Source organism: Ictalurus furcatus, chromosome 23 (assembly GCF_023375685.1).
Source record: "Ictalurus furcatus strain D&B chromosome 23, Billie_1.0, whole genome shotgun sequence".
In the NCBI taxonomy this organism is placed as follows: domain Eukaryota; kingdom Metazoa; phylum Chordata; class Actinopteri; order Siluriformes; family Ictaluridae; genus Ictalurus; species Ictalurus furcatus.
The window spans coordinates 13,111,695-13,123,542 of record NC_071277.1 but is presented as its reverse complement, the minus strand read 5'-3'; the positions used below and the strand labels follow the sequence as shown (position 1 = coordinate 13,123,542).

Genomic DNA, 11,848 nt, shown 5'->3' with positions numbered 1-11,848 from the left:
AGTTTGTAGCCTACTACAGCAGCACGCTCTGGTGTTGGTTAAAATCTAAACTTTGTGAAAGTTCTCACTGGCACAGAGTGTAGTGAAAATCTCATTTGAATAAAGAACTTTGATCATACAGTGCTGCGAAAAAGTATTTGCCCCATCCTGAATTCTTCTATTTTCATCTCATACTAAATTAAAACAAAATCTAAGATAAAACAAAGGCAACCTGCGTAAACACAAAATACAGTTTTTAAATGATAATGTTATTGATTGAAGCAAAAAAGTTTCTAATACAAACTGGGCCTGTGTGAAAATGTATTTGCCCCTGTAGTTACTAATTCCACAAATCTATGAAACTGCATTCATAATGGGGTTCTTCTGGACTAGACGTATCAAGGCCTCCAACATCAAAGGACCTACAGGCCTCTCTTGCATCAATAAAGGTCACTGTTCATGAGTCCACTATCAGAAGGAAACAGGGGGAAAATGCCATCCATGGAAGAGTGGTGCGGTGAAAACGACTGCTAACCCAGAAGAACATTAAGGCTCATCTGAAATGGCACTTTGATGATCCTCAAAGTTTTTGGGAGAATGCTCTGTGGACTGTTGAGTGGAAAGTGGAACTGTTTGGAAGACAGGGGTCCCGTTACATCTGACGTAAAACAAACACAGAATTCCACAAAAAGAACATCCCTATGGTCAAGCATGGTGGTGGCAGTGTGATGGTGTGGGGATGCTTTACTGCTTCAGGGCCTGGGCAACGTGCAATAATTGAGGGAAACATGAACTCTGCTCTCTACCAGAAAATCCTAAAGGAGAATGTCCGGTCTTCAGTCTGTAAATTGAAACTCAAGAGTAACTGCATTATGCAGCAAGACAATGATCCAAAGCATAGGAGTAAGTCCCAGTCCTAGAAATAAGTGAAAGACTGATCTCCAGTTATCAAAAGCATTTGGTTACAGTTATTGCTGCTAAAGGTGGCACAACCAGATTTTAAGTTTAAGGGGACAACTAGATTTTCATGGTGACAGGTATAGGATAACTTCTTTTTGCTTCAATAAAAACAAAAACAAAACAATAACTAAAAACTGTATTGTGTGTTTATTCAGGTTTCCTTTGTTTCATGTTGTATTTCGTTTGAAGATCTAAACCTATTTAGTATGAGATATACACAAAAATAGAAGAGATCAGGAAATACTTTTTCACAGCACTCTATATGTTTATAATGTTTACATATATTTCCACATTATATTTAATAAACCAAGTGCAAGCATATACTTGGTGCTTTTTGGTGTAAATGGGATTTATGCTCCTGAAAATGTTACATGAAATGAAACCCAACCATTTGCTACCACTTACAGTATTTATGGGATGCAGGGTTCATTGCAGTTGTGTGCATCAAACAAACTTAAATAATAACTTAAATAATTGAAATAAGGAGAATTGTGAAAAGCAAACCCAGTTCAACACAACGTGTTTAAAAACACAGGCTGTATTAATGCGAAAAATGATAACTGGATAAATTCAGCATGTCGCAAATGAAGACTTCAGTGTTGTTGCCAGTTTTTATCTTCAGGTAGGAGATGGGCGTGGCTTGTTGGCGCGAGGGAACCAGCGCCCTGAGCCGGGCACGCGCACCTGAAATTCCTTCTTCTTTATAACTCGAACTTCATTTTTTAATAACAGTACAATCTAATAAGGTACAAAATGTCAGTCGTGATGGTTTTTATTTCTAGTAAGCATTAAAGTAGGCTAGCTGTGGTGGGAAACCGAGAGCAGAGCTACAAAATCACTCTCACGCGGTTAAGCTGTGTGTAACCAAGTGCTCGCGTATCAATGAATCGAGCGCGCGCGGTGACGACTACACTCCCGAAGGAAGCCGTAAAAAAACAGACACAGCGTTTTCCGGAAGTTTACCAACACCTGCGACGACGGCTCGTCGAAACATGGACACAGCTGGCTTTTCGTGTGGGATGTCGAGACAGCACAAAGCAGAGTGAGGAAGTGGACTTCAGACGCAGGTAAGTCGTTTAATCCAAAATAGTTCCTCTGTGCGCTCGCTTCATTTAGCTTCATGCTAAAAGTTAACAACTTTTTCCTGACAAAAGTCAGCGAACAACAGACGTTTCCAAATGGCGTCTGTCGAACCGAGCTAGGGTTTTCAACTCTACCTGAACACGAGTGTCAGTGTATTAAAAACAAACAAAACCACACAGGTATTTCGTAGCTATTCTCCGTGTTGCTGAACGACTCGGGCATGTCAAACTCTTCGCCATGGACCAGAACATTTTGAAGGCGTGGTTGGTTCGTTCCAATTAGAAACGGTGAAGAAGCAGCTGAACTCCAAACGGCTCCTATTTCCGAAAGTAGTGCACTACATAGGATGTACGAAGCCAACACTTAATACTTGATGCCGTGAACGCGCATAGGCGGCAGGGAGACATTTGGGATTCAGCCACAGACTCTTCTGAAATCCGAAACGAACCTAACAGAAAACTGGTCGAAAAATATTCTTCTTCGTATGTTATTAATCGTCTTTAGGTGACTTAAGTTCTTTATGATTAGTTAAATAGAATTTAAATAAAGCTTTTAAGTTAAAGTACGAGCTGAATGTCACTGGTCATTTGGCCATGATGAGTGAGAGATCAGTCTTCTTCTCAAACGGAGCAACTGGTGTTCTTTCAGACAGGGCTTTAAATCAGCTGATGTTCTCCTAGCAATAACTAGACATGAATGATAGATTTTCTTTTGGTATTCCTCAATCTGCATATAACCCACACACTTACAGGGCCCTCCAGTAATATTGGCACCCTTGGTAAATATGAGCAAAGAATGCTGTGAAAAATTGTCTTTATTGTTTAAACTTTTGTTAAAAAAAAAAAATCACAAAAATACTCTGCTCTCATGGATATAAAACAATTCCAAGCAAAACACAGGTTTATCCAAAAATATCTTTGTTAAATATAGGCGTGCAACAATTATTGGCACTATTTGACACTGGCACTATTTGTATCCTAACAAAATGTCCAGGTCCTCTGGCAGAAAAACAGCCCCAATACATTAAAGAGCCACCACCATATTTAACCGTGGTATTGAGGTACTTTTCCATATGGCTACCTCTGACCATAGAACCCGATCCCATCTGAAGTTCCAGTAGTTTCTGGCAAACTGAAGACACTTGAGTTTGTTTAACAAATAACTGGCTATCGCAAACATTACATGGAGCGTAATGTTAGCTGGTTTCATGGCTACAGTGCCAGCTGCCTCAAACAGACATAATATATGACCGTCTTTCAGGTGCTTCACCAAATTCGAGGCGTTTCCTCGTTTTGTTTGAAATGAACGATAGCATCGGTTGCACACCGGCTTCAGAGCATGAATTATATGTTTGTTGTCATCCGCCTCGAATGCAAAGTATTTCCATATTCCATAACACCTTTCCTCTCAACGAGTCGGGGCGGAGCTAATCTTCTGTAGTTTTTCCCTGTGTGCTTGTAGTTGTTCTTCTTCTTTATCACTTGTGGACCGACTAAAACACTTGCACGTATTTGCTGCCCCATCAGGTCCGGAAGAATTACAACCATGGTACCTTCATTACAAACGGTACTAACGCTACTGCAGAAAAACAAGAACCGTCACATTTTAAGAATGTTGGTACCGACTTGGTACAGAAGTATCGGCTCTCGTGACATCCCTAATATAGACACGCGTCCAATTCAAGGTTGATTCATTACATTTCCAGTTGAATGGAACAACTTAGTTATTGCCCTGATGGTTGAAATGGGTATTTTCAATGCTTGTGCTATTTCTTATAGCCACTTTCCATTTTGTGAAGCTCAACAACCTTTTGCCACACATCACAGCTATATTCCTTGGTCTTACCCATTGTTATGAATGATTAAGGGAGTTTGACCTATGTTACCTCATATTTTTAACCCTGTAAAACAGGAAGTCATGGTTGAAAATTTCCTGTTCCTAGTCACCCCGGTGTACTAAAAAAAAAAGAAGTAAATATCAATGGTAATATACTTCAAATATATTTTTCTCATATGAATTCATATGGGTGCCAATAATTGTTGCACACCTATCTTTAACAATTCTTTTTGATAAACCTGTGTTTTGTTTGCAGTTGTTTGATATCCATGAGAGCAGAGTATTTTTGTGAGAGTATTTTTTTTAAACTAAATGTCAAAAGGTTAAACTAAATTTCACAGCCTTCTTTGCTCATATTTACAAAGGGTGCCAATATTAGTGGAGGGTACTGTATCTCATACCTAATGTCATTTTTTTTTTAAAAATAATTTCTTTTTGTCATAAAGACACAAATCGTAGATTTGAAGAAGTTCTTTATCAATTAAAACAGGTGTGTTAGATTTTGGTTGGAGATGAAACCTGCAGGAAGATAGATCTCAAGGAAGAGTGTTCGTCACCAATGACATAGACAAAGGCAGGTTATAGCACACAGAGTTTCATAATGGAAAAAATCATTTGGCTCCACATCATTGTCATGTGAGACTAAGCTGGATTCCTTTGTGACTCCAAAAGGGGTGTTGGATCTTCCTTTTTGTTCCTGTTACCACATAGCATTAGGGGAACGGGTAACATGAAGGAAAAATCACTGTGAATGACTTTCATTTAATGTTAATCATTATACATAATGTGTGAGATCTTCAGCATTGTTCAAGATTTATTTTGTAATTAAATCCCAAGGGTTTTTTTTAGCCTGGACTTCTTTCCTTGGTTAATGGCAATGCTGTTCGGCTACATGCTGATGGTGGTACCAGCAGTATTTAGCCTTCACGTCATCTTTACCTAAAGCTTATGATGCAGCAGTGCTTTAGCCCTTTATGTCTATCCAGCTCTCTTACCTAACTAACTGAGCTGAGTCTCTTGTCATAACTCAGTGCAACTGCATCATATACACTATGTGGCAAAAATTTTGTGGACATTTGACCATCACACCCACATATGCTTTTTGAACATCTCTTTACAGATTTAGCCCTCCCTGTTATAATAATGTTATAATAATCTTCTGGGAAGGCTTTTCATTAGATTTTGGCGCATGGTTGTAGGGATTTGTCCATTCAGCCATAAGAGCATTAGTGAGGTCAGGCACTGATGTCAGGTGAGGAGGCCTGGGGTGCAGTCAGCATTTCAGTTCATCTCAAAGGTGTTCAGTGGGGTTGAGGTCAGGGCTCTGTGCAGGCCACTCAAGTTCTTCCACTCCAAACTTGGCAAACCATGTCTTCATGAGCTCGCTTAGTGCACAGGGGCATTGTCATGCTGGTATGTGTTTGGGCCTCTTAGTTCCAGGGAAGGGAAATCTTTATTGCCACAGCATACAAAGACGTCCTATACAGTTGTGTGCTTCCAACTTTGTGACAATAGTATAGGTATGATGGCCAGTTGTCCACAAACTTTTGGCCATAGTTTTTAGTGTAGCTCCAGTCTGGAACTTTGAGTCCAATGTTTGCTGTCTCTATTACTTCTACATTGGCTTTCTCATTAATATCTTCAATATGATGTTGAATGTCACTAGAAAATGATGAGCGAATAAAGACACTATTTTGTATTTCGGAGTGAAACCCGACCACTATCGCTTTTAGATTTTCTAAAATTGTTCTCCCATTAAACACCACTGTGACTGCACTAGAAATATGCATCCATGACATCAGTGTGGCACACAACCGCTAACCTTTCACAGAAATACAGCACCAACCACCAAATTAGTACCAGAATTGCTGAACACATCGCAAGCATTTCAGTATACACACATTCAGTGTGTTTCAGGGTGAGGTTTTCCTTTAAAAGAAGCAAGTGTTTATATGCACATTACAGAGGTTGAGAAGTGAAAACACTGGATCATGTTACTTCCACTCTGATTTTTAACCAACCCTCCAAACTTCATAAACTCATACATGCACACCCCTACATACAAACTGCAAACAGCCTTGCATGCACTTTTACAAATCTCTGTCTTGCACACACCCTATTAAGTCTGAAAGCAGTTGTTTCACATCTGTATAGAAGCATGGAATCCAGTAGAAAAAGAAAACACTCATTATTTCAGGCTATTAAGAGCAGTCATGCTCATAGAAACATGGTCTTGGTATTTAGTAAGGAGTAATTGGCGTCACGTAGTTGTCAATTCTTTGTTGAACAGTTCTAGGAGGAGGAGGGAACCAGGAAGTGGAGAACAGAGTGGGTGTATTATTAAGAACACATTTAATTTGATGTCTAGCTTTACGAGATATTAGATAAATATAGATATGTGCCAATATATATATATATAAAAAAAGCTGGTTTTAGATTACATTGGCCTTTCAAGATAATTACTTATCAAGCTGTACAAGATAAGCCACTAAAACATTTGCTATTAGAATTTTGTAACAGATTATGTAATTCTGTATAACTGTAATCCAGGCTTTTACCAAAAACAGAATGTTTCTTTTTTTTAACATATCGCCATTAACACTAATGTATACTATATGGCCAAAAGTTTGTGGACATCTGACCATCACACCGTGTGTGCTTTTTGAATATCCCATTTCAGATTTATTCCCCTTTTGCTGTTATAATAACCTCTACTCTTCAGGGAAGGCTTTCCACTACATGTTGGAACTTGGCTGTGGGGATTTACCCTGATGCACTGATGTCTGGTGAGGAGGCCTGGGGCTCAGTCACCAATCCAATTTTTCCCAAAGGTGTTCAGTGGGTTTACATTTTACATTTATTCATTTAGCAGATGCTTTTATCCAACGCGACTTACAAATAAGAAAATACAAGCAAAGCGATATATCAAGCAGAGAACAATACAAGTAGTGCTACCATACAAGATCCATTAATTGAGTTCCAGAAGAAGCAAAGTGCGCAGAGTAGAAGTGTAAGTGCAATTATTATTATTATTATTATTATTATTATTATTATTATGTTTTTTTTTAATGAGTTGGTTAGGTGTTCACGGAAGAGGTGGGTCTTTAGCTGTTTTTTGAAGATGGTGAGAGATTCTGCGGTCCAGATTGAAGTTGGAAGTTCATTCCACCACTGAGGAACAGTTAGTTTGAAGGTTCTGGAAAGGGACCTTGAGTCACGCTGAGTAGGAACTACTAGGCGTCGGTCGCTAATCGATCGCAGATTGCGTGAGGGAACCTAAGCCTTCAGGAGAGAGTTGAGGTAGGAGGGTGCTGTTCCAGACAAGGTCTTGTACGTGAGCATCAAGGCCTTGAATTTGATGCAGGCAGCTACAGGAAGCCAGTGGAGGGAGATGAAGAGGGGTGTGACATGGGTTCTCTTGGGCTGGTTGAAGACGAGGCATGCTGCAGCATTCTGAATCATCTGAAGGGTTTGATGGAGCCGGCTGGGAGGCCCAAAAGTAGTGAGTTGCAGTAGTCCAGTTTTGTGATAACAAGACCCTGGACTAGTATCTGTGTAAGGGTTTGAGGTCAGGGCTCGGTGCAGGACACTCAAGTTCTTCCACTCCAACCTTGGCAAACCATGTCTTCATGGAGTTCACTTTGTGCACACAGGTATCGTCATGCTAGAACAGTTTGGGCCTCTTGGTTCCAGTGAAGGGAAATCATAATTTTACAGCATACAAAGAGACTCTATACAGTTGTGTGATTCCAACTTTATGGCAACAGTTTGGGGAGGAACCACATATGGGTGTGATGGTCAGGTGTCTACAAACTTTTGGCCATATATATCTCAACTCGCAATCAAATAACTATTTCATGATGTACCATTTTTATCTATCATGGCTTATGCTTTTAGAAAATGACTGTTTAAATAATAAAAATTTTAATTATACTTGTCTTTAAGCAAAATGAACCTCAAGCATCTCATTGTGCATTATGCATTTTAGCATTTTGTGCCAATGAGATTTGTTTCCTTTAACATTTAAGTGTCTGTAATAATAATAATATCATCATCATCATCATGTGCCTGTCCAGACCGTCTGTGACCTTAAACCTTTCCTCCTGACTCTCTGATGAACCACCAATTCCTCTTACAGTACAGTGTTTCAAGCATGACTCCTAGTTTATCTGTATGAGTGGACCCCCCCCCCCCCACACACACACACTTAGAGGGTGGGGGGGAAAATAAGAATATATAGTGCTGTGGTAATCTTATATAGCCAGACTATTGTCTTCTACAAAAAAGAGGAAATATTGGCTTTGGATTGTTTGGGTGAATGCAGTTTTCTCTACAGTGGATATGAAAATCCCAGGTTACCCATTTCTGCTTCATCAACAATAGTACTCTGTGTTTAATGCACATGTTTTTCAAGAGAATTCTCCTGGCCTCTTGTCCAAGCAGGCTTTTGTGTGCTATAGACACAACATTGTCAAGGCTCACTAAGGCATCAGTGTTCACCTAAATGTAATTGTGATTAAGATTAGAGCTGAAAATGATCAGTGCTCTAGGACTGAATACAACAAATGTAAGTGAAGGCAGATTCAACAGAAGTTCCTTGGCCATCATGTACTGGAGCACTAAGTCATCTTTTGTGGTAAAAGATTTGCTAATGGCACATCCCGGCTTTGATGCTGTCAGCCTTTTTCCCAAGAAACATGTTGTGGTGTGCAAATTATTTCCAGAGTATTCATTAGTGACGGATCTTGTGCATGCTCTGCAAACAAATGGACATGAGGATGGATATGAGCATGAAATAAATGTCGCCGCAGCAAGAGCAGTGTCATGCTTGCACAAATACACACAGTTCTGAGAGTCCGGAGAGGGTAGTAGTATTTAAATGATGTGAAATGTCACATTGAGAAGGTGACTCTGGATGTGGTAATTACAGAGGGGTGTTAAGTTATGGCCACTGCTTTTTACACGGAGAGAGTGTGTGTATGTGTGTATATATATATATATATATATATATATATATATATATATATATATATATATATATATTTAAATAAATATAAAATTACAGTATCTCGCAAAAGTGAGTACACCCCTCACACTTTTGTAAATATTTGATTATATCTTTTCATGTGACAACACTGAAGAAATGACACTTTGCTACAATGTAAAGTAGAGAGTGTACAGCTTGTGTAACAGTGTACATTTGCTGTCCCCTCAAAATAACACACAGTCATTAATTAAGTGAAAATGTCCAAATTGGGCCCAAAGTGTAAATATTTTGTGTGGCTAGCATTATTTTCCAGCACTGCCTTAACTCTCTTGGGCATGGAGTTCACCAGAGCTTCGCAGGTTGCCACTGGAGTCTTCTTCCACTCCTCCATGACGACATCACGGAGCTGGTGGATGTTAGAGACCTTGAGCTCCTCCACCTTCCGTTTGAGGATGCCCCACAGATGCTCAATAGGGTTTATGTCTGGAGACATGCTTGGCCAGCCCATCACCTTCACCCTCAGCTTCTTTAGCAAGGCAGTGGTCGTCTTGGAGATGTGTTTTGGGGTCGTTATCATACTGGAATACATGCTGGGATCGTGCTCTACTTCAGTATGTCACAGTACATGTTGGCATTCATGGTTCCCTCAATGAACTGTAGCTCCCCAGTGCTGGCAGCACTCGTGCAGCCCCAGACCATGACACTCCCACCACCATGCTTGACTGTAGGCAAGACACACTTGTCTTTGTACTCCTCACCTGGTTGCTGCCACACACGCTTGACACCATCTGAACCAAATAAGTTTATCTTGGTCACCACAGGACAGGGTTCCAGTAATCCATGTCCTTAGTCTGCTTGTCTTCAGCAAACTGTTTGCGGGCTTTCTTGTGCATCATCTTTAGAAGAGGCTTCCTTCTGGGACGACAGCCATGCAGACCAATTTGATGCAGTGTGTGGCGTATGGTCTGAGCACTGACAGGCTGACCCCCCCCTTTCAACGTCTGCAGCAATGCTGGCAGCACTCATACGTCTATTTCCCCAAAGACAACCTCTGGATATGACGTTGAGTATGTGCACTCAACTTCTTTGGTCGACCATGGCAAGGCCTGTTCTGAGTGGAACCTGTCCTGTTAAACCGCTGTATGGTCTTGGCCACTGTGCTGCAGCTCAGTGTCAGGGTCTTGGCATTCTTCTTATAGCCTAGGCCATCTTTATGTAGAGCAACAATTCTTTTTTTCAGATCCTCAGAGAGTTCTTTGCCATGAGGTGCCATGTTGAACTTCCAGTGACCAGTATGAGGGAGTGTGAGAGCGATTACACCAAATTTAACACACCTGCTCCCCATTAACACCTCAGACCTTGTAACACTAACAAGTCACATGACACCAGGGAGGGAAAATGGCTAATTGGTCCCAATTTGGACATTTTCACTTAGGGGTGTACTCACTTTTGTTGCCAGCGGTTTAGACATTAATGGCTGTGTGTTGAGTTATTTTGAGGGGACAGCAAATTTACACTGTTACACAAGCTGTACACTCACTACTTTACACTGTAGCAAAGTGTCATTTCTTCTGTGTTGTCACATGAAAAGATATAATCAAATATTTACAAAAATGTGAGGGTTGTACTCACTTTTGTGAGATACTGTGTGTATGTATATATGTGTGTGTGTGTGTGTGTGTGTGTGTGTGTGTATATATAATATATATAATATATATAATATATATATATTCATTCTTCCAAGCTGATCTGCAGGACTGATGAACAGTTACCGTTATTGCTGCACAAGGGGGTCACAGCAGATACTGTAAGCAGTTCATGTACATTTGCTGCTCACAGATATGTAATATTGGATCATTTTCCTCAATAAATAAATGACCAAGTATAATATTTTTGTATCATTTGTTTAATTGGGTTCTTTTTTTTTTTAAATCTCCTTTTAGGACTTGTGTGAAAATCTGATGATGTTTTAGGTCATATTTATGCAGAAATGTAGAAAAACTTTCAGGCACCACTGTGACTATAGCTTAACTTGGCTCTGCATTTAGGTGTCTTTTACTTATGACCTGGGGAGTGTGACACTCTTGGAATGTGTGACTTATAATTGTCTGTCCTTGCTACCACTACATACAGGGCTGTAATAGTGAGCATATGTGTGAGACCTGTCATTGGTTGTATTAGAATCACTGAAGACCAAGTTAAAATAGTACTAGTGTGTCTCAGATTCAGTGTTGTTTATATACCAGAATAACATTTAAATATTCACAGCAGACTATCTCTTCTGGAGTAAGAGACCTTGAATAATATAAACATTAACTTCCACTGATTGGCTCAGAGCATGTGCAAGTGTAAGAGTAAATGTACAAAGCCAGGAGTGTTTGACATTAATATATGCACACACACACAGAGAGTGTGTTAAAGGTTAGGGTCACAGCGGTAAAGGTTACAGTGGTATGCAAAATATTTTGCACCCTTCCCCAGATGACACATTTTCTTGCTTTATGCTGTGAAATGAAGCAAACATAAGTAAGTAAACATTTTCTGCAAACATTAGTGCACAGTTAATTTATATTTGATGATGTAAAAAACAAAAGGAGGGAAAAAAAACAGTAATTGTGGCATGTGCAAAACTTTGGACACCCTGCTAAGTCAGTACTTAGCATCACCCCCCCTTTGGCAGATATCGCAGTCTTTCTATTCTTGTTTCTAGTTTTAGAGATATTCTTGCACCATCTTGCATGTTTGTAGCTCTTAATGATGTTCAAATCGGGGGACGGCCATTCCAAAAGCTTCACCTTGCATTTCTTGAAGTCGTTCATGGTGGATTTTGAGGTTGGCGTTGGATCATTGTTCTGTTGTGGATGTCAGCCTCAGTTTCCTGACTGGCTGTGTCACATTTGCTTCCAGGACTTGCTGATTATACATTGGAATCCATTCATTCATTTACCAGTGCAGTGTTTCCTGTGCTGCTGGATGCCATTCAACCCCAAAGCATTGTAGAGA

General features: G+C 39.9%; 1 protein-coding gene across 2 annotated transcripts in view; it reads left to right on the top strand.

Annotated features, from left to right (window-relative positions):
* The first annotated feature begins 1,885 nt into the window (after positions 1-1,885).
* ptpn3 (protein tyrosine phosphatase non-receptor type 3) overlaps positions 1,886-11,848 on the top strand; it is a 46,624-nt gene continuing 36,661 nt past the window's right edge. For both annotated transcript variants that reach the window (XM_053612031.1, XM_053612030.1), the window contains exon 1: positions 1,886-2,006. The gene's annotated coding sequence lies outside the window, so the exon portion shown is untranslated. The remainder of the gene's footprint in view (positions 2,007-11,848) is intronic.